Source organism: Hakea prostrata, chromosome 3, assembly GCF_041222555.1.
Source record: "Hakea prostrata isolate BN-2017 chromosome 3, UWA_Hpros_2, whole genome shotgun sequence".
In the NCBI taxonomy this organism is placed as follows: domain Eukaryota; kingdom Viridiplantae; phylum Streptophyta; class Magnoliopsida; order Proteales; family Proteaceae; genus Hakea; species Hakea prostrata.
This window is the reverse complement of record NC_142602.1, coordinates 48,262,503-48,284,709: the sequence shown is the minus strand read 5'-3', so window position 1 is coordinate 48,284,709 and position 22,207 is coordinate 48,262,503. Positions and strand designations below refer to the sequence as shown.

General features: G+C 37.0%; 1 pseudogene across 1 annotated transcript; it reads right to left on the bottom strand.

Annotated features, from left to right (window-relative positions):
* Nucleotides 1–9,502: 9,502 nt before the first annotated feature.
* On the bottom strand, nt 9,503–12,986 carry LOC149022378 (putative disease resistance protein At1g50180; annotated as a pseudogene). Its single transcript, XR_016172429.1, has 3 exons — nt 12,213–12,986; nt 10,013–12,164; nt 9,503–9,895 (listed from the first exon to the last, which is right to left on the bottom strand). The product of XR_016172429.1 is annotated as a putative disease resistance protein At1g50180 (transcript).
* Between the last annotated feature and the right edge of the window lie 9,221 nt (nt 12,987–22,207).

Below are 22,207 nucleotides of genomic sequence, written 5' to 3'. Positions count from 1 at the left end.
ATGATCTAGCCATTGTTAGCATTTATGACAATGTACATATTTCAGATAATTTGGTAAGATTGTGAAGTATAAAGCTTTGTGAAGTCATTCCATTTTGATGATATAGCAACCTTTATATGAAGCTTGATTACCTTATTATTCCAAACAAGAAATATGGAAATTGTTAAATATGTTTCAATGATATTATTGTTATCTATATATCATTCCACATTTGATGATATGTCTTCCATAGAAAGATTTGTCATTCCAATTTTGATGATACAATCAACAACTATGTTGGACAAGATGATTATAACATTCCAAATAGAAACATGGTATGGTTCTTGGTAAAAGAAACCATTTAGATCTTGTTCTTGTATAGAAACTTGATGAGAATGCAAATGTTCTTTCAGTCATTATGTGGAAATGTACTAAGTTCTTTTAGTAAAACTAGATACTTGTATATATATATTGTCTAAATGATTGGATTCATTTTCTTATGAAATTCATTGACAATTTACAGGAAATTACGAAAATGGAGGAGAGCAACTTAATCTGGAGCTCGACGAGAATGATTTACTTGATGAGTAAAATCGCTCAAGGCTAGAAGTAACTATTAATTGTCCATACAAATTAAATAGTTTATGTAGAACCTTAAATTTGATTTGATTTTGTTTAGATTGATTCTAAAACTAATGATTCTATTTTAAAGTATTCATTTGAAATTAATTGGATATTATTCAATTCAATTTGGAAAGTTATGAATGATTCTGTATTGAGTTTGAACATTACATTTCTGAGACTAATTCTAGAGCCATATGTAGAACATAGGAGGAGATTGTTGAGGTATTGAGTCATACCCAATTAGGTTGAGATACTCAAGTTATTCCCAACTTATGTTGAGGTATTTGGGTCATACTCAACTTATATTCTAATATGAGCCATCAGATTAGTTACGATCTAACGGTGTAATGGGCCTTGTAGGAGAGTCCAATTACCAATAGAATTCAGTATTTATTCTATAAATACTAGCTGGAAGCAGCGGGTATTCCAAACTAGATACTCAGGGTGTAATGCTTTAAGCAACCTCGGGTAAAAACCCCAACCCCAAAGGAAAACACCCACCGGGGAGAGGTGGAAAGAAAAAAAAAGGGTTTGGGGGGAGAAAAAAAACAGGAAACAAAATTAAAGGGTGGGTGGGCCCCTTTTTCTCCCAATTAGAAAAACGAGAGAGAAGTCAACAAAAGCCACAAAGGGGAAAAGGGGGAAAAGGGGGCGCCGCCCACCACCCCCCCCCGAAACCCCACCGCCCGCCACAACAAGTCAAAAAAATGAGGGCAAACAGGAGACGCAGGGGACCCTAAATCAGCTGAACCTTTCTAGAGAAATTTATGAAAATAGATTCCCACTGATCGAATAAAAATGGTGGAATAAGGATCGAATACGCAATGATCCCCATAGGGATGATGCAAGGTTTTTGGCGAATTCATCATCCATCTTTGGTGAGTACAAAGCATGGTGGAGTTTTATTTGTTAAATTAAACATTTTACCGAAGTTCAAAATGCTTTTCTGGAGGGCTTTTAACAAAGGACTTCCAGTCTTATTTTTTGTTTCTATGTTTAGTAAAGAAACCAAATCTTGCTTCCTGCGCCATGTGGAGGATGCAGATGACTGATTTCATTGTTGTCTTAGTTTAAGCCCGTGATGGTTTAACTTTAGTGATCCTGTCTTTTTATAATAGGTACTGATATGGAGAAATTATGATTGAACCGGGTTCATACTTGGTTCGACCCTCGACCCCGGTTGAGACGAAGGGAATCGACTTGCTTCCGAGCGAGCCAAGTCCAGAAGATAGCTTGCTAAAGAAGGAAACTGAATCAGCCACAAGCACGCCCTAATCCGATACTTATGGATTAGGTTAATTACTCTAATGATGGCAGACGGAACTTGACGGCTGTGACTTATCGTCATTGAAGGGATAGTCATCAAATTGCTTGGAGATTATCCTAGGAGTCCTCTACTAGTCCAAACTAGTAGAAGTCTATCGCTCAACGGATCTAACTATTATGATCCAACGACTACCCGAAGAAGGCTCAAATACATCCAACGAACCAGGTTCGAAGGTACATTCTATATAAACCCTACTTACCAACATGGTGAGGAGGACCACCAGATTCATTCTCATACCTCTAGACATAAACACTCACAGGTTTATGATCTAGATCGTATTCCAGTTATTCATTCCTTAGCTCTGTGCTTCTAGCAGAGCCGTTTGTGATTAAGTTCATCGACTGACTTAGCCTTCGGAGGTGGACTCCCGACCCCAGCGGTCGGGCCACATTTGACGCTTTTGTTTTACAGGTCATCATCGAGGAGATCTAAGGGCTGAGCAGAAAGTGGACGCATCAGGTACTGATGAATCTCAAAGGAAAAGGTAAGGCAGTTCCTAATGCATAGCGTGAAACGGACATAACATGCAAGAGAGTCCAAGACACCTGATGATATGGTGGAACGGAGAAAATGACGCTGGTGCATTGCACTGAGAAGAAGAATGGATTATCTCTTGAATTTCTACTTAGAAGTTCAAATAACGATAAACCCTCAATTTTGGGACTTTTAATGACATGTTAATTAAAGTAACCCCACATAAATGATCAGAGTCTGGTTTGGCCCAAAATCCATAAAATAGAATATGAGGGTTTTTCTACTCTTTAGTTTCAAAATAGGTACCAAACTCACAAAAGAAAGAAAATTTATGAGAGAATGAGACTGAGAGTTGATACCAAAAAGGCTCTAACATATTTTGTTTTTAGCTAAAAATGTGATGACAAACATGGCTCCATTTCATTTATTTTTTTTTAAAAAGATATAGCTCTGGAGAATATTAAAAAGATAGAAGCAGAGTAAGATTGATATGAGTCTTTGAGAATAATTTGATAGCTTAAATAATAAAATTTAAATAAGATAATATCAACCCGCTCAACTCAAAAGAGATAAACTGCTGTCGTAAAAAATCCATATAAAGATAATTCAGGTATTTTAAAATATCAGAGGAGAAAAAAAAAAAAGGTGAAAGCTTTGTTTTTTTGAGCGGAATCAGATACGAAAGTTTAAGTAGGAAAACTTTAGTAAAAGTATATAGCAGGTTGATAGAAATTTGTTCTTTTAAATATTTTGAAATTAAGATAATATTAGGATTCACATAAAAATGATTTACATAAACTGCCAAAGGCACCAAATTTTTTCTTTGTTCTCTCTTTCTTGTCTTTAAAAAATGCATATAGAAACAAAAATGATGATACTAAAAAGGCATGAACTGAACTGATATATAAAAGATGGAATGAGAATTTTTCCTGTTTACAAAAAGAAAGTCTGTTGGCTTTCCAAGTGAAAAACCAACAAGACTCTACCAATTGGTCCACCCATTAACGCCCAAATAGCTTATTGTGACGTTCATATATAAAACCCATCATGTTTAATAGTGTTTACAAATATAAATTGTTTGGTTAAAAGAGTACATAAATCAAATCAAACCCCATATCACCTATTTTAAAATTAAGCTCTTGAACGAGAGTCCTCGGACCATTTATTTTTCATTGTGAAGCCGTATATGTGTAGAATTAATCAAAAAGTAGTTTATTTTGAATAAAATGTTAAAAGTTACTGAACATCACCTTTGTTTCTCAGAGTGTATGGATGAGACAAAATCAAATGTTTTAATGAAAAAAGAATTTAACTGAGCAATCAGAAAACAAATCGGAGCTCAAAACTTGATAACACACTACTAGAAAACTGAAACTTTTGTTTCATCTGTTTCCCTAACAAGAGATTATCTTTTTCACCATCTCTTTTCTCTCACATTGTGGGTTGAAACTTGAAAGTGAGGACTTGCACTTACCCCCGCGGCCGCAACAACAATTTAAATTAATAAAAAAAAAAAAAATTAAAAAAAAAAAAAAAAAAAAAAAAAAAAAAAAAAAAAAAAAAAAATTAAAATTTTAATATTGGAAATATGAAACCATGCATATTTGTTAAGGAGGTTACAACTGCCACGTAGAGGTTAACACATGACAGCTGCACTCTTAGGATATTTTGTTACAACTGCTTCTTAGCAGTTACATATAACAGCTAGACTCTTTAGCTGATTAGATAAGCATAAATACCTGTTCCTTAAGCTACACGATTCATGTTGTGATATAATAAAATTCTCATTCTCATCTTCCTTTGTGTCTCTGGAATACGCTTCAACATGGTATCAGGTTCGTGAGTTAGGGCTAGCGCCTCTGTTCTATCTTGGTCATGGCTTCGGTACCATCTGCGCCTGGAGTGACCTCTACGACTGGAGTGCCATCTTCCTCTTCGACTCCGGCGTCTTCACTCGTCTCGCTTAACTTCGGTTCTAGCTTACCGATTAAGCTAACCGCTTCAAATTTCTTGATTTGGCAAGCACAATTTATTCCTTTCTTGCGAGGATATGATCTTATTGGATTTATTGATGGATCGCGTCCTCGACCTGTCGTTCCCTTTTCTGATTCATCTTTGAGCACATCTGCGTTACTTGATTTCTCAGCATCTGTAGCTATGTGGGATCGTCAGGATCAACTGATCTTAGGATGGTTGATTTCTTCGATGTCTGAGGCTATTTTGCCTCTTATCGTCTCTATCAAAACATCTCGGCAAGCATGGGAAACATTGAGCCGTGTTTATGCCTCGAGTTCCAGATCGCGTGTTCTTGATCTTAAAGACAGACTGTTTCAAATCCAGCGGGGAACTCAATCTGTTTCTGAATATTTGCTTCAGATCAGGACTCTTTCTGATGCTTTATCTACTGCGAATTCTTTAGTACCTGATGAGGATTTGGTTCTTGCTACTTTGCGTGGTTTAGGTGAGGAGTTCCGTGATTTTAGTACCTCAATTCGTCTGCGAGCAGATCCTGTTAGTTTTGATGATCTCTCTGGTTTGCTTCTTACACATGAAATCCATATGCGAAATTCTGCTAATGCTTCGGTGAATCCTATTTTATCTGCTAATCTTGCGGCTAGAAATTTTGCTGGCGGATCATCTCGTTCTTCTGCTCCTGTTCGTTCAGTCCAAGATTCTGCTTCTCCTTCTTTTAATTCAAGATCTGGAGGGCAGCATCGGCGTTCTTGGAATAGATTTGGTGGTCGTTTTGGTGGTAGGTCTGGTGGTCGTGCTTCTTATCCAAGAAACAGAAAATTTTCCTTTGATCGGCATTCTGTGGTTTCAAATTCTACTGCTGAAACAGGGGCTGATTCTGTTACATCTCCTAGTTTCTTGAATGAAGCTCGTGTTACTTGTCAGTTGTGTAGAGCAGTGGGGCATACATGTTCTCATTGTCCTCAACGATTCAATCATGCCTTCATTGGTAAGATTTTTTGTTCGTCGCTTTTATGCTCCTCTCCGAAGCTATTTGGTCCCTTTGTTTGGGTTTTAGATACTGGTTCTAACAGCCACCTAACTGCAGACATAGCTAATTTGGCAATTCATGAACCATATACTGGATCTGAAAATGTTTTCGTAGGTAATGGTTGTCCTCTCTCCATTACTCATATTGGGAAGGCTCGTCTTCAAGTTTTGAATTCTGTTTTTCTGCTTGATAAGGTTCTTTGTGTACCAGAGGTTAAATGTAATCTGTTGTCAGTCTCCAGATTTTCTGAGGATAATTTTGTTTACTTTGAGTTTTATTCTGATTATTTTCTTGTTAAGGATCAGAAGACTCGTGCAGTGTTGCTACAAGGGAGGAGTATTAATGGGTTGTATGCTCTTGAGTTTTCTTGCTCTGTTGTGATAAATAGAAATGTTTCTTCTTGTAATAAACAGAATTCCGTTACTTCTACTACTGGTTGTATAGATTCTGCTAGGATCTCTTGTAATTTTTCTACTGCAATGGTTGCTACCACTATTGATTGGCATCGACGGTTGGGTCATCCAGCACCTCAGTGGACTAAAATGATTCTCAGGCAACTTGGTATTTCATCTTCATCTCTACCATCTTGTGTTGCTTGTCGATGTTCTCATAGTCATCGACTTCCTTTTAAGTCTTCCACAACAAGTAGTAGAGCACCTTTGGATGTGATTCACAGTGATCTTTGGGGACCTGTGCCTGTTTCATCTATTGATGCTTTCAGATATTATGTGATTTTCATTGATCAATTTACTCGGTACACATGGATTTATCCCATGAAACATAAGACAGATTTAGTTGCTGTTTTTTGTCGTTTCAAGACATTGGTTGAGAATTATTTTCACAGAAGGATTTGTTCATTTCAAACTGATGGAGGAACTGAATATAGGCCTTTGTTTAGAATTTTTGCTGAATGTGGAATTTCACATAGACTGTCTTGTCCGTATACTGCTCCTCAAAATGGGATTTCTGAGCGGAAACACAGACATATATTGGAGTCTGCATTAGCCTTAATGTTTCAAGCTGGTTTACCTGAGTTGTTTTGGAGTTTTGTTGTTCAGGCTGCTGTGTATTTGTTTAATAGGATTCCTATTCCTTTGAATCATGGTCGATCTCCTCTAGAAGCACTTTTTGGTACTACACCTGATTATAAAGCCTTACGGGTGTTTGGGTGTCTTTGTTTTCCATGGTTAAGACCATATTCACAAAACAAACTTCAGCCACGCTCAAGACCATGCGTTTTTCTGGGTTATCCTTCTACTTATAAAGGTTACATTTGCTATGATCCGAGTTTTGGGAAGACATTCATCTCACGTCATGTAGAGTTTGATGAACAGCGTTTTCCGTATTCTGAATTGTCATCGTCTGCGACTCTTTTTTCCGCATCACAGTGGTTGCATCATTCTATATCTGATGGTAATGGCGTTCAATGTAATAAGCCCTCATCCCCACCTTTTAATGAAGTTTCCCCATCCCCTCTGTCTTCTGGGCCGTTGATTGTTGGGCCTTTGGGTAGTGTCTCTACTGATGGGTCAACTACTAATCTTAATGGATCTTGTCCAACTGCTAATGGGCCGACTGCTAATTCTAATGGATCATATCCAACTACTACTGGGCTGACTGCTAATCCTAATGGATCCTATCCAACTACTAATTCTAATGGGTCCGATTCAAATGCTAATGGACAAAGTTTAACTTTAAACTCTTTGCCTATTGGGTCATCTAGTCAAAATGGGGAATTGAATCTTGCTGATGGATCAAATATTGTTGATCCAATTCCTTCTCAATCTGATTTAGAGGAGCGTCATCCTATGACTACCAAATTGCGTAGTGGGATTTTAAAACCAAGAGTTAGAATGAACTTATCTGCTATTAATGAGGATTGTGCCGTTCCCACTTGTTTTAGCAAAGCTGTTCTTTCACCTTATTGGCGAACTGCTATGCAAGAAGAGTTCAACGCCTTACTTCACAATGGCACATGGGAGTTGGTTCCTTCTCACCCTTCACAAAATATCATAGGTTGCAAATGGATTTTTCGAATCAAACGTAAACCTGATGGATCTATTGATCGGTATAAAGCACGGTTGGTTGCTAAAGGCTTTCACCAACGTCCTGGGTGTGATTTTAGTGAGACTTTTAGTCCGGTTGTCAAGCATACTACCATTCGGATTGTTTTGTCTCTTGCTATCAATCAAAATTGGCCAATTCGTCAACTTGATGTTTCCAATGCCTTTTTACATGGAGATCTTGAAGAAGATGTATTTATGGAACAACCTTCAGGTTTTGTGGATCCAAATCAATCTTCTCATGTGTGTCATTTAAAGAAATCTCTTTATGGATTAAAACAAGCACCTCGGGCATGGTTTATGAAGTTGACTACGTTTCTTCTCTCACAAGGGTTTGTTGGATCAAAGACGGATACCTCTTTGTTTTGTTATCACTCTAGTGGGATTGTCATATATTTTCTCATATATGTTGATGACATCATTGTCACTGGCAATACTCTCTCGGCTATTAGTTCCCTTATCAAAGCACTCTCCACTGTTTTTGCCATAAAGGATCTTGGTGATCTTCATTATTTTTTGGGATTAGAGGTTTCACGAACATCTGAAGGTTTGTTCTTGTCACAAAAGAAGTATATTAGTGATTTACTTCGTCAAACTAAGATGTTGGATGCAAAATCGGTTGCTACGCCAATTGCATCAGGGAATTCTTTGTCTCTCCAAGATGGTACTTCTCTCTCTGATGGGACTGAGTATAGACAGGTGGTTGGTTCTTTACAATATCTTGCTAACACACGTCCAGATATTGGGTTTGTTGTCAGTCGAGTTGCTCAGTTTATGCATGCTCCTAGTGATGTTCATTGGGGTGCTGTCAAGCGCATTCTTCGGTATCTTAACGGCACTTCTACTTTTGGCCTTTACTTTCCTCGTACCTCATCTATTTCCCTCTCAGCTTACTCTGATGCTGATTGGGCTGGCTGTCAGGATGATAGGCGTTCCACTACTGGTTTTAGTGTCTTTTTTGGCAATCATCTTATTTCATGGAGTTCTCGTAAACAACGTACTGTCTCTCGCTCCTCTACAGAGTCTGAGTATCGAGCTATTGCTACAGTTGCCGCTGAGTTAGTATGGATTCGTTCACTACTACGGGAGTTGCATGTTTTTCTTCCCTCGGCTCCTCAAATATGGTGTGATAATATCGGTGCTACTTATATGACCGTAAATCCGATATTTCATGCTCGCACTAAACATGTTGAGATTGACTTTCACTTTGTACGGGACTTGGTTGCTTCTCGTCAATTTATGGTTCGCTATGTCTCTACAGTTGATCAACTGGCGGATCTTCTGACTAAAGGCTTACCTCGGGCTCGGTTCCTCTTTCTTTGGGACAAGCTTATGGTCCTTGACTCATCTCACTTGAGGGGGGAGTGTTAAGGAGGTTACAACTGCCACGTAGAGGTTAACACATGACAGCTGCACTCTTAGGATATTTTGTTACAATTGCTTCGTAGCAGTTACATATAACAGCTGGACTCTTTAGCTGATTAGATAAGCATAAATACCTGTTCCTTAAGCTACACGATTCATGTTGTGATATAATAAAATTCTCATTATCATCTTCCTTTGTGTCTCTGGAATACGCTTCAACAATATGAGATGAATGAATCAAGAAATCAGTAAAACTGATTTGGGAATGCTATATATTGATGACATTCATTATTGTTAATGTTTAGATTTATTTTAAATGGAACAAAACATCTGGAAACGAAAACCGTAGAAGATGTATGAAGAAAGAGATTTTATCTACGAATTGAAGCTCCCATTAATTAATCCAAAATCAAGCTTGCAAGTTGATCAGGACTCCATCACCAAGATCATCTGATGATGATAATATAATAAAATCATGCAAATTGAACAATTACGAAAAGATCAAGATCCTTCATGAATTTGCATCAGATAATTAATTGCCACCGCCCAATGACAGATGATATATGGATATATATATATGGTCATATGGATATTCTGATGAAACCGATCCATGACCCCAACACAACAGAACAGAAGAGAGCATATGGGTGGGTCAAACAAATAAGATTCAATTCCTTCCAACCGAAAAAGCTAGAATACTCTCTATTGCCACACCCATGTATACAAATAATAATAACCCACCACCATGTTTAATAGTGTTTATAGAAATAAATTGTTTGTTTATAAAGGCCAGAAGTCTGTTGGCCGTGGCCTTCCAAGTGAAAATGAAAAGCTAGAAATAATAATAATAATAATAATAATACTCAGATCTTTCTAATATTGGACCATTAATTCCATGCCTCCTGCACCTGCATCTGCATCATGGCCCAGACAGACAGATGATACTTAATTTAATCCATACATAAATTGAAGCAGCCCCTCCCTCCCTCTCTTTTCTTTTACTACTCCTGCATCTGTCTCTTCTTTTGCAACCTCTCAACTCATTCTCCATCTCAATAGCTGCATAATATAATAATAATAATAATAATAATTCAAAACAATTAATAGCGATTAAAAAAGTCACAAAGGAAAGAAATATATACATTTATATTTCTGTGAAAGGAAAGGATAGCTCACTTGTGATATTGCAAGCCTTCATCTTCATCTATTTCATCTTCTGCTGGTAGTGACAGAGGGTATGTGCTTTATCTTTTCCCAATCCTCCCCGGCTCCTCCTTCTTCCGTGTCTTTTTGGATCCTAGCCAAGAGCTCATCCGGCATGCCCCATATGTTCAGCTCTTGAAGGGTAGTGACGCAGCGCAACCCATCTGGAATCATCTTTAGCTTTTCGCAGTCAGTAATAAACAAAACTTTAAGGCAGGGGAAGGCTCCTTGCTGCACCTGCACTTCCTCTAAGTCTGAATGTGACCATATTCTCAATTCTTGGAGTTTAGGAAAACCTCCTGCTGAACAAATCATTTCCTTTCCATCAACTGCATCAAATTTTAATTGGAGAATCTTCAAGTTTGGTAGCTTCTCTAGTGTTGCCATTGGTTGGTCTTCTTCCTTTAATTGTGACCATACCATTATCAATTCTTTGAGATTTGGCGGAAATTCATTGGAGGCAGGTATCTTCTCTAGTTTCCCAGACAATTCAATATAATGGAGATGCACATGGTGTGAAAATGAAACAAGATCAAACAAATTAGGAGGGAAACACATAAAGAGAGACAAGACTCTAAGTTTTTCCAATTTGGCCAAAGAGACAATTAATGCCTCTTTTCTGTGCAACGTGGTCTCCTTATCTCCATACAGTATCTTGAGTTGCCTCAGATTCGTCAACTTGTCAATTTCACCTATCCAACTGCCGCTTTCGAGACACAACGTTTGGAGTTCCCTCAAATTATTGATTCTAGAAGGACCACTTTGACCACCAATCTTATTCACAACCTTTTCCATGCATTCCACTACTCTACCTGGAGACCCATATAAGTAGTGGCAAATAAGATGTCTTAGTTGCTGCATTCTCCATATTTCCTTGGGAATGTCACTAAGATTTGTTAGAGACAAATCTAAGGTTTGTAAGTTGTAAAGGTTCCCCATTGAATGTGGAATTCTTTTTATTTTGGTTCTTTTTAAGCTCAAGTACTTCAGAAGGACGAGCCCTCCAATTTCCTCGGGTAAAGTACGGATATTTTCAGCTCCCTCTAAATCCAATACTCTAAGTAGATTGAACCCCTTCCACATCTTTTTGTCAAGTAGTACTCCTCCTCCACTAAAGTCCAACAAAGAATGAAGATGGAATAGGATACTAGAACTGCTCGGTACATGATGATACATACCATTATTGTTGTCGGAATGGATCCCAAGCCACCGGAATCTATTTAGAAAAGTCGAAGCCGAACAGTTACTAGTGCTACTTCCGTATATTTCAACAAGATTTTCTTCCTTGGCTTCTGAAACTGCTATGTCCAACAACAGATCATGGATACGGCATGTCTCAACACTTCCATCTGAACTCCTCTTTGTTGCTTGGATCATGCTCCTATCAATCAACTCTTCCAGGTACTCCTCCGCTACATCTTCCATTGACTCATTGCCCCTCTGTTATATAAACCCTTCAGCAACCCATAACCGAATCAATTTTTTAGATTCGATCTCATGGTCTTCTGGGAAAACACTAAAATAGAGGAAACAAGATTTTAAGTAATACGGCAAGTCCATATAACTTAGAGATAATATGGACATGCATTGATGTTGGCCTTGATTAAGATGCCATTTCACACTTTCGAGTGTCTTCTGCCACATGCTTGCTGTTTGCGGCTTTGTTGATAAAACACCACCTAGTGTCACAATTGCAAGCGGTAATCCATCGCACTTGTCAACCAATTCCCTTCCAATTTTTTCTAAATCTTTAGTGTATTTGCTTATTGGTTGATCAGTTTGCACTTGGAATTGGAGAACCTTCTTTCTGAAGAGTTGAAAACCCTCCTCCCCATTCAATTTTTTAAGTTGATGTAGAATACTAGCATAATTTAATGGATCTACATGGTTGACTACTTCCGAGTAACGAGTGGTAAGTAACACTCGTTGGTGCTTCCTTTCATCATTTTGAGGATGAGAAAAAAATTCCTTTTTCAGTGTAACCCAATCTTGTGTCTTCCATACATCGTCGAATACGAGCAGACATCTTTTCTCTTTCAAGTGATCATAGAGCATATTCTTCAACTCTTTCTCACTCTTCTTTTCTAGTTCCTGCTTCCACTCTTCCTCCTTGTTAAGTCCATGCCTTGACTCTTTCTCATTCTTCTTTTCTAGATTCTGCTTATCATATAACTCAACTTGTGATACAGCCAAGAGGAGAAGATCTTTGATTTGGTATTCTTGGGAGACATAAATCCATGCACAAGAATCGAAACTCTTCTTGACCTTGGAACTGTTGTAAACTTTCTTCGCGAGAGTGGTCTTACCTAGACCACCCATACCAACTATGGATACAACAAGAAGCTGTGGGGAATCTTGTTTTGTCAGCAGAGCCGTGAGTTCACCAATTTCTTTCTCAAAGCCTACAACATCATCAACTTCCTCTCCCATTGTATCTCTCCTTACCTTCTGCACATATCCGTCATCCCGACCAGCCGAAGAAGTCTCTCTAGATTCACTAGCTTCAATCCCATACTTGGATTTATTAGCTGAAATCTTTTCAAACCTTCTATTGACATCTTCCAATTGATTTCCCAACTTGTGCAGTTCAAAAAGATGTTTATGACAACTCACAATCCTTTGCCCTATACTTTTCCGGTGTTGTCGCATGACATCAAGCATGTACAGATCAAGTATATCCTCAGCAAAATATGCGAGGTTTCTGATTTGACTCACCCATATGTTCACCCTTCTATTTTTTTTGCGCTTTTCATCAGCATCTCTTAGGAAGTAATTAATCCACTCAAGTTCGTCATGAAGAGACAGGATTTGAGTTTCTAATCCACCAAGGAAAATAGCTTCTTGAAACATCAAGGTGCCAACTTTTCCCAATAGAGATGTGATAATGGACTCCGCCATTTTAAAGCAAATCTCTTCGACTTTCACCTTATTTACTTCGATAGGCCTGTCTACGGATGACCTGGGAAAGACAATTAAAAGGAAGCATCAAGTTAAAATTGTTCTTTTATGCATGTTTCTACCGCACCAATCATGTGCATTAATAAATAATCTTGTTGGGTATTCTGGAAAATAATAAAACCTAACAAGAGATTTGGAAACCAAAAAGGAATTATTTCAAATCAGCACACATCTTAGGCTACAACCTTGTTTGCAGCTAAATTTTTTTCATCCTCTGTTTTTTCTCACTTGTGGATTCAAGCGATGACTTGCACCATTCCTGCTACTACTACTAAAAGCTTTATAAACCTAAAAAATATTTACTAATAAAATAAAATATTGAACAACCAATAGAGATGAGAAACCTTAAAACTGCAATTATACAATATATGAAACCATAGGAGATGGATGAATCAAGGAAATCAAGTGACTAATCATGAAACTGCTACAACTATAATTGTTTTAATGAAACCAATAAAACAGACATCCATCATTTTTATGTTTAGATTTTTCAATTCAATTCAAGGTAGAACAAACATCTGGAAACCAAACCGTATAAGAAATATATTCCTTTGAGATATGGGGATTGGTTTTCTAATCTATTCCATTTAAAGGTAAATTTGTACTTCTATGGGATTGGTTTTGGGTTCCTTGTATATTGCTTTTATGTGGAATGGATAATTACAACCAATTTGAGAACTTTATGAAATGGATAGTAATGGGAAAATATTTCATAAAAAATGGTGGAAAATCTCTAGTCCACTTGGGCAGATGTATGCAATCTTGTTGAATCAAATTTCCTGTCCTGTATACAATTGGTCTGAGTGGTATCACAAGAATGTTCAACAAAAAAGCTGCAAGATGTGGAAAGCCTAAGGAAATTGTTAACTAAATGACCCTTTCACACCTCATCAGTTTTGATGATTGTGAACACAGAGAACTGTACTAACATGTTACTTGTGTGAAAGATTAAAAATGTCATAATGCAGTGAGTGGGTGTACAAGCAAACTTATCCTGAGAACTTAGGTGCACTTAATTTATCCTAATGATGTTCAAGAACCAAAAGAAGACACTAAGATGACAGACCATCACATGTGTGGATGCACTTCGAGTGCTTGAAAATGCAAAAGTATCAAATTACCAAGACCATCCAATAGACCAGGACAAGCATGGCCATTATTGTGCAAAATTACATGTTCATGCTTTTGTAATCTAAATACATTTGCATGAAGTACTGTAAGGTCAGGCTTTTTCTAAATACATTTGCAAAATTAATTTTTGAAATTGGAACTCAAGGAGGTCTTCCTCAAGCAACATCAAGAGGAAATTAAGTAAGGTGACTGATTGAGCATTCATTCTCATCATTGAATTCATACAAGGGTATGTGCCACACCCTTTAGATAATTCCTTTCTCATCTCTTTATTTGTACATGAACTGTTGTACCAATTCCCTTGACTGGACCTTATCCTAAAAAGATTGGGAACTCTTGCACTGGATCAAGATTGTAAATGCACTCTTAACTAGATCAAGATTTTTTGTAAAGGTATTGTATCTATGCTACTGTAAGGAAAGAGACTCAGAAGTGGAAAATTCTCTTTGGTTAGAGAGAAGTGGACATAGGTACAGTTGAGTAGAGCTACTATAAAATTATTGTGTGCCTTGCTTTGTTTTGATTCTCTATTTAAATTTGATTTTGTACTCATTTCGAAAGGGCAATATGCACTAGTTCAACCTATACACTTCCTCTGGGTTGACTTTCAATTGGCATCAGAGCAGGAGTTCACTTTCATTCACTACTATATTGAGTTAAAGACCCTTGGCCTACATGACTTACCCCAACTGCCCTAAGACCAGAGGGACTTTCACTTCTAGATGGCCATAGTTTAACAGTGAAAGCTTTGCCCATTGGAAAAGATGATTTTAAGAATTACATATATGCATTCAACTTGGATGTATGGGATATAATCATCGAGGGCTCAATTGTCATTAAGGGTGACTTAGGAAAAGGCACAAAACCTAGAGAATAATGGATCTGCACTAAAAATCCCAAGTTTCAACTAAACCATAAGGCCACTATGTTCTTAAATGTGCCTTGAGATTAATTAGAAGATTTACTACCATTGAAGAACCTGCAAATCTACAAAGGAAATCTCTGATATGCTCTTGATCACTTACAAAAAGCACCAACATATAAGGAAGATGAACCTAGGTATATAAATATTACAATATGAAATTTTTAAGATGCTAGAAAATAAAGATATTGCCTCTCTTTATAATTGTTAGTCCACATCATCAATAAGGTGCATAGACTTGGCAAAATATTTCAGCAACACAAAAAAAGAACTTCCTCCCAGGTGGAGTCCCAAAGAACCTGCCATCCAAAAATCTGAAATCTATCTACAACTACCTTGGATAAATTAATGAGATCTCTCCTAGCCCATAAAGCAGAACAGGAAGAGGACAGACGGTATGGGGCTTAAGATCAAAATGATTAAAAGAGAAAGACTGTTGCCCTCAAATCTTCTAGCAGTACCATTGGCCAAAGCAATGATGAAGAAAATTTTGACTTAGGGAAAGATATGTCCCTGATCACAAAGAGATCCCCTAGGTTCTTCAAAAATAAAGGAGGAAGACTCAACAAGGGACAAATGCAAAGAAATCACCAATGTAGGTCTTCTTAGAAAGAAAAACCTTTTTCAAAAGAAAAAGAGAAATTGTATGCTTTCTCTTTCTTTTCTTTCTTTTTTTTTTTTTTTTTTTTTTTTTAATGGAAAGAAATTTATGCTTTGAATGTAGAAAGCCCAAACATTTCAAATCCGATTGTTGAATGCAAAACGAGACAAGAGAAAAGAAAAGAAAAAAGAAGGGGGGGGGGGGAGGAAAAAGAAGGGGGAAAAAGCAGCCTACAAAGCTTTCGTCATATACGAGACACTTGATGATGAATAAGAGGAAGAAAACTTAGATATTGAAGTCATTAATCTCCACTTATGACCACAAAATGGAAAGGACTTTGAGGTAAGCTCCTTTTTCCAACTATGAGGATATTGTCAATGTCGATAACATTGATAAAGATGACATAGAAAAGGGCTAAGTCTATTCATGGAATGCATGGAACTTGAGGCATCAAACATAGCCCTCAAGGAAGAAGTACAAATCCTAATACCAAGGTTTTAGAACTGGAGATCTCAAATTGAGTAAAACAATGAAAGTATTACTAGTGCTATAAACACCTTTACAAAGGTTAGATAGCCTCTTAGGCACCCCAGAAATCACCTTAAGACAAGGAAGGATTGTGATACAATGGAGACCAAGGACAACGGAAAATAAAAAGTTTTACCTTTAAAAAGGGAACAATTAGCAATACTCTAAGAAAACATAACCAAAGAAGGAGACCAAGGAAAATGGGACAATCCTTAATTTAAGCTCATCATTTGTAAGGTTTGCAATGAGCCTAGTGACTCTTTGTCCAATCCTACAAGTAGTGGAAATAATTGAAACCCTAATTGGCTAGATAACCAAAGACTAAATCATAGAAGGCCCAACTAGACAAGATTTCCTCCAAAAGACCACCATGACTATAATGAAGGCTGCATAAGTACACACTGTATGAATATCGAGGCTATCAAGGGTATATACTATATCGCTATAAAAGATCTCAGGCATATAAACAACTACATACACAATACACTACGAAACATTCATGGAGGCCTAGGAATGAGACAATAAGGAAAGCCAAGGCGAAGACAAAGACCCCATATGTGCCTACGGAAGTTTTTGATATATGTGACCCTAATCATCAAAGATCAAAGGGTTATACTCCTACATGGGTTCCTAAGGGAAACTTTGATCCTAACACAAATGGACCCATAAGACATTAGGGACCAATGCGTTCTTAATCTTGTCTCCCCAAATGTGCTTGAAGAACATATGCAATAATGGATGGTATATTAACAACAGACGTTCCAAGCATATGACCACAAACCTTAAGAAATTCATGAAGATAACAAAATATGATGGAGACAATAGTACAGAGAAGATCAATAGAATTAGGAAAAACAACACTGGAGATACATTCATATCAAATTCTACTTGGTAGCAAACTTGCAACAATATAATCAATGTAAGTCACCTATACAGCATGGCTATAAGATATTTTGATGTACCTCACTATTATGTTAGAGACCCCAAAGACACATTGCTCTTAAAAGGCACTAGGAAAGGGAATATATACGCATGCATATTTGAAAGTCCTCATCTAGTATGACATGTCTTATCTCAAATGAAGAATCCAAAACATGGCATAATAAGCTAGGACATGTCGAAACCAAGTTAACTAAACCAATCTTTTCAAGGAATCTTGTTAAAAACTGAGCTAAAATAAAAACTTGACAGTAATCAATTATGTGATGTATGTCAAAAGGGTAAGCAAAGAAGGTTCCCCCATAAGACCAAGAATATAGTCTCCACTAATAGACCTCTAGAGCTATTGCATGTGACTTATTTGGTCCTATCCCAACTGCTAGCCTAGGAGGTAAACACTAAAATTATGTGATAGAGGATGACTACTCCTGATACACATGTGCCCTATTTCTAAGGCATTAAAATGATGCACTTGAAAATTTTGCTATTTTATGAAATACAAAACCAGAAGGTATACCTAATCACAAATACAAATCAATCATGGTGGAAAATTCGCCCACATACTTCAATTCCAAGACTTCCATCACAGTGAAGAATCACTCTTCTCATCCCTTAAAACATCGAAGTCAAATGGGGTTGTGAAGAGAAAGAACAGGTCTATAAGAAGTGGCACAGACAATGTTGAAAGGGTACTCTCTACTCAAGTACTTATGGCCAAAGGCGTGAACACTACATGCTACATGTTGAACCAAATTTTAATTAGAAAACCTCTATCCAAGACCGAGCTTTATCACAATATGATTCCCAAGGTAAGTCATTTTTGAATTTTTTGATGTAAAATGAATTGTTCTTAATGAAAAGGACAGCCTGGGAAATTTTGATGTTAAGATTGCATCCTACTCATCAATGAACCTTCTACAACCTCCTTGCTTGCCTACTTCTATCTCTGGCACTACTACACATACACCTGTGAGTTTTTCATATCTGGCCTTTCCTTTACATGTTTGTCACTTAAAGAAATCGCTCTATGGTCTTAAGCAGGCACAAAGAGCTTGGTACAATAAGCTAACACATTTATCACTTCACATCGGTTTCTTGTACTAATACTTCACTCTTCTATTACAAGAACTCCCAAGTGACATTATATTTCCTCATCTATGGGGATGGTATTCTTGTCGCAAGCAACAATTTAGAAGCCATATCTTCTTTGCTTAAAGCCTTAGCTACGACATTTTCCATCAAAGACTTTGGGAATTTACAATACTTATAGGAATGGAGGCTCAGGGTACTTCTGAAGGCTTATTTCTTTCTCAACACAAGTATATTACAAACTTGTTAGCACAGACTAAGATAAGTGTGCCAGGTTTGTTGCTTCACCAGTTGCCTCAAGTGTATCTCTCTCCCTTAATGACGGCACTCCTTTAGATTATGGGACTGAGTATCGTGGGTGCATTACAGTATCTTGTGAGTACTCGTCCAGATATAGCTTAAGTAGTGAGTCATATAGCTGGGTTCATGCATCCAACCACTGATATTCATTGTAGTGCAGTGAAGTGCATCCTGCGCTATCTTTAGGCTACTCTACGTTGGGACTATTCTTCTCTCATCATTCTTCTATGATCTTGGGGGATACTCTGATGTTGATTGGGTAGGAAGCCCAGATGTTGTGTTTTCCACTCTTTATTCTTCTCTAGCTTTTCACTTCAAGGCTAAAGTACCTATGTAGAGAAGATATTTGCTTCAATCGTGTACAAAAGGAAGAAGACATATTTTCTCTTCTCTTAGTTGAAGTTCACACAATTGTTCGAAACAAGAACAGTGTCATCATGCGTGTTGAAATTGCAAGGCTTGCAACTGCGTTGTCCCTTCACAGGTCTTTTCACCCAAAACCCTAATGAGTTCAGATTTTGGTTTTCTTGAAAATTACGAATTGAACACTAAAGAGCATGGAGTTTGGTCATTGGTTCCAGAGCAAGTGCAGTCTTATCCCAATCCATACATTAGTAGAGTGTTTACAAAAGTAGCCCTAATATGCTTGAAGAGCCACCTACTTTCATCACATCTCAAGAAGGAACCATAACCAAATATGGGAGGGAAGCTATCCCAACTCTTTTAATTCATGTGCAATTGACGAAGGAAGAAAGCAGATTAGCTATAAAATCGTATTATGCTATGCCTATGGATAATTCCATATAAGGTTACTGTTGAGAAGACCCCACTGCCAGCTCAGCCAGTGACTATGTCTTTGACTTCCTATTGTTAGTCTTTACCTTATACTCAGCCTTATACAGCTATAAATACTGATGTAATCTCATATACCTAATACAATACTTTGTTACATCCTACATTGTATTAGGTTAATCTTGGGCATTTGCCCTAATTTTCTCTGTGGATCACATATTTGGGATTGCTGCTGTGGATGGTTAGGAGGCAGTGAACATGTGCAGGAAGGTGAGTGAAGTGTGGATTGTGATATGGATCACTTCACCTGCCTGTTTTGCGAATCTGGAAGAGGTATGTGATCTCCATTCACTCATTCTTTTCCCTCAGCTTTAGGAATGGTGTAGATCCATCTCCTTTGTGTTAGTGTTGGCCTATTTATGATTAGTTCTATTCCCTTATCAATGATCTTGAGAAGATCCTGTCCGAAAATGAATCCTTGCATTCAGATGAAGGATGGATCTAATCAAGGGAGAGAAATTGGGTAGTGGATCTTGTTAATTTTAGGTTACTGATTTGCACCTTTGTTATAGACTAATTAAGAAGGAAATTCAGACTTAAAGATTGGAATTGGGTGATCAAAAGTCAGAATTTCAGATCTTACTGATTGTCTGTAACAAAGGCGGTCGCTTGATGTAACGCCCCAATCTCCATGTAAGGAGAAAGTCGTCATTGATCAATGATCGACGTTACTTAGGTAGTGAACCAAACTACACTAAGAGGGTTTCCATAGACAATGTGAATAATAAAATCCACCAAAACTACAAATGATCGCAGTGGAAAATATTCAAATATAAATCAAAATGCTTCCATGAATTGTCTCATAATTTTAATGAAATCCAATTAAAGGTCTAGAATCCAAGATTTACAACTAATAGGAAATTTCAATATTTATCTATCCTAAGAGATATAGTAGACATGATCTTGATCTTCATCCTCTGAATATCCACCATCTCTCTGATCAAGTCCATCATCTGCAGAAGTAAGGGATAAGTTTCGGGAAGAAACTTAGCAAGTACAACCTAACACATATCAACAGTTTCCTTTCTTTTTATATTTAATATTTAATTAAATAGAATCTTATACAAATAAAATTAACTAACATGTATAAATGAGAAAATAAAGTCATGACATGCCCAATGATATGAATGAGACTCAATGATGCCAAAAAGATAGAAATAAATCACACCTTCACTGGTCTAGGGTCGATAGGATGTCCCATGCCGTTACATGGCCTGCGCACGTTACACAGCCCAACATCCAGCTACCCTAACCCAAATGTTTCCAAACTCAATGTATGTTCCATGCCGTTACATGGCTCGCGCGTACATGCCGTACAGCCTTAACATACATTCTCATCCAAAAACACAACTACCATCTCTCATGCATACATGGTCTAAGGTAGATCGGATGTCCCATGCCGTTACATGGCCTGCGCGCGTTACACAGCCCAACATCCATCTACCTTAACCAAATGTTTTAGAATCAATGTATGTTCCATGCCGTTACATGGTCTGCGCGCGTTACACAGCCTTAACATACATTCTCATCCAAAACATCTACTAACTCAACATCACACATAATGCTAATATGACCATGACATGTTTTGATGAATCATATGCAAACAATGCAAGATTATATGAAAATGATGAATTTTGGATATAGTCCATTATAAAATCAATGCATAATACAATAATAAATAACCCAATAAAACACAAATATAAAGATACATTCATGCTTATAGAAAAGATTAATAAATTCAAGGGAGAGATTAGTTATTGATAGATCATAATAATTTCATAAAATATAATCTAAAAGAATAGATATTTATATACTCAAAGACAAGATACTAATAAATCAAGATAGACAAAATCTAAAACGTAGTCATACTCAAAATCAAATTATTAAATCAAAGAAATAAATCATATACCAATAAACTATGTAAATCATATAAAACGTATTAATAATCAAGATAAGTTATAAATTCAATAAAAGAATTAATCACTAAGAAGTCACGTAAAATTATTAATTAGATCATAGAAAAAGAAGACAATAACATATTGAAAGTGTGAAGATTGTACTTACAGTGGAGAAATCACAAAAAGAATATCACCCTTCGATAGAGGGCCTTCAACGCTCCAAATTATCTTCTTCTTTTCTCTGCACCATTGTCTTTCTTTTCTATTCTTGCTTAACCAATATAGGCTCTCAATTCTCTTCTTTAATATACCATGTTCTCATCATCTTTCCTCTCTCCCCTCCTAACCTCCACGATTCCATCAACCATCTCCTCCTGAATTCCCAGGTTTTCCTTATATTCCCATACTTAGTTTCTCTCAATACTTGATTCCCTCAATATTGGATTCCTCTTTTTATTTGATTACATATTTTCTCTCTCATGCAATATTTGATTTGTCTTTTATTCCCTATTTATGCAATATTTTCTTTATCATTTAATCATTCTTTTATTTATGGAATGTTTTTGACTTCCACGCATGAAATCCCCTAGATTCTAAAGTAGATCCGGATGGGGTTAAAACAATATCAAAGTGTGTAATATATTTTTATTTAGCTATGAGGCATTGAACCCTTGACTTCTCTCTTTATTCAAGGTGCTTGTTAACCATTTAGCTAATCCTCAACCTGTGATTGAATTTAGCAAATAAATCCTAGTAACTATGTTAATCCCATACTAGTTCGGCTTTTAACGGTAATTATTTGAATATCAATACAAAATGCCAAGAGTACCCCTATGTTTTAGTTGCGGGTGTTACACTTGACCTAACCGACTGGCCCAAGCGACCAGCTGGGTCACAGTGGCTATGTGAGTTTTGTTTTTGCTTGATTTGACTCATGCCATTAATGTATT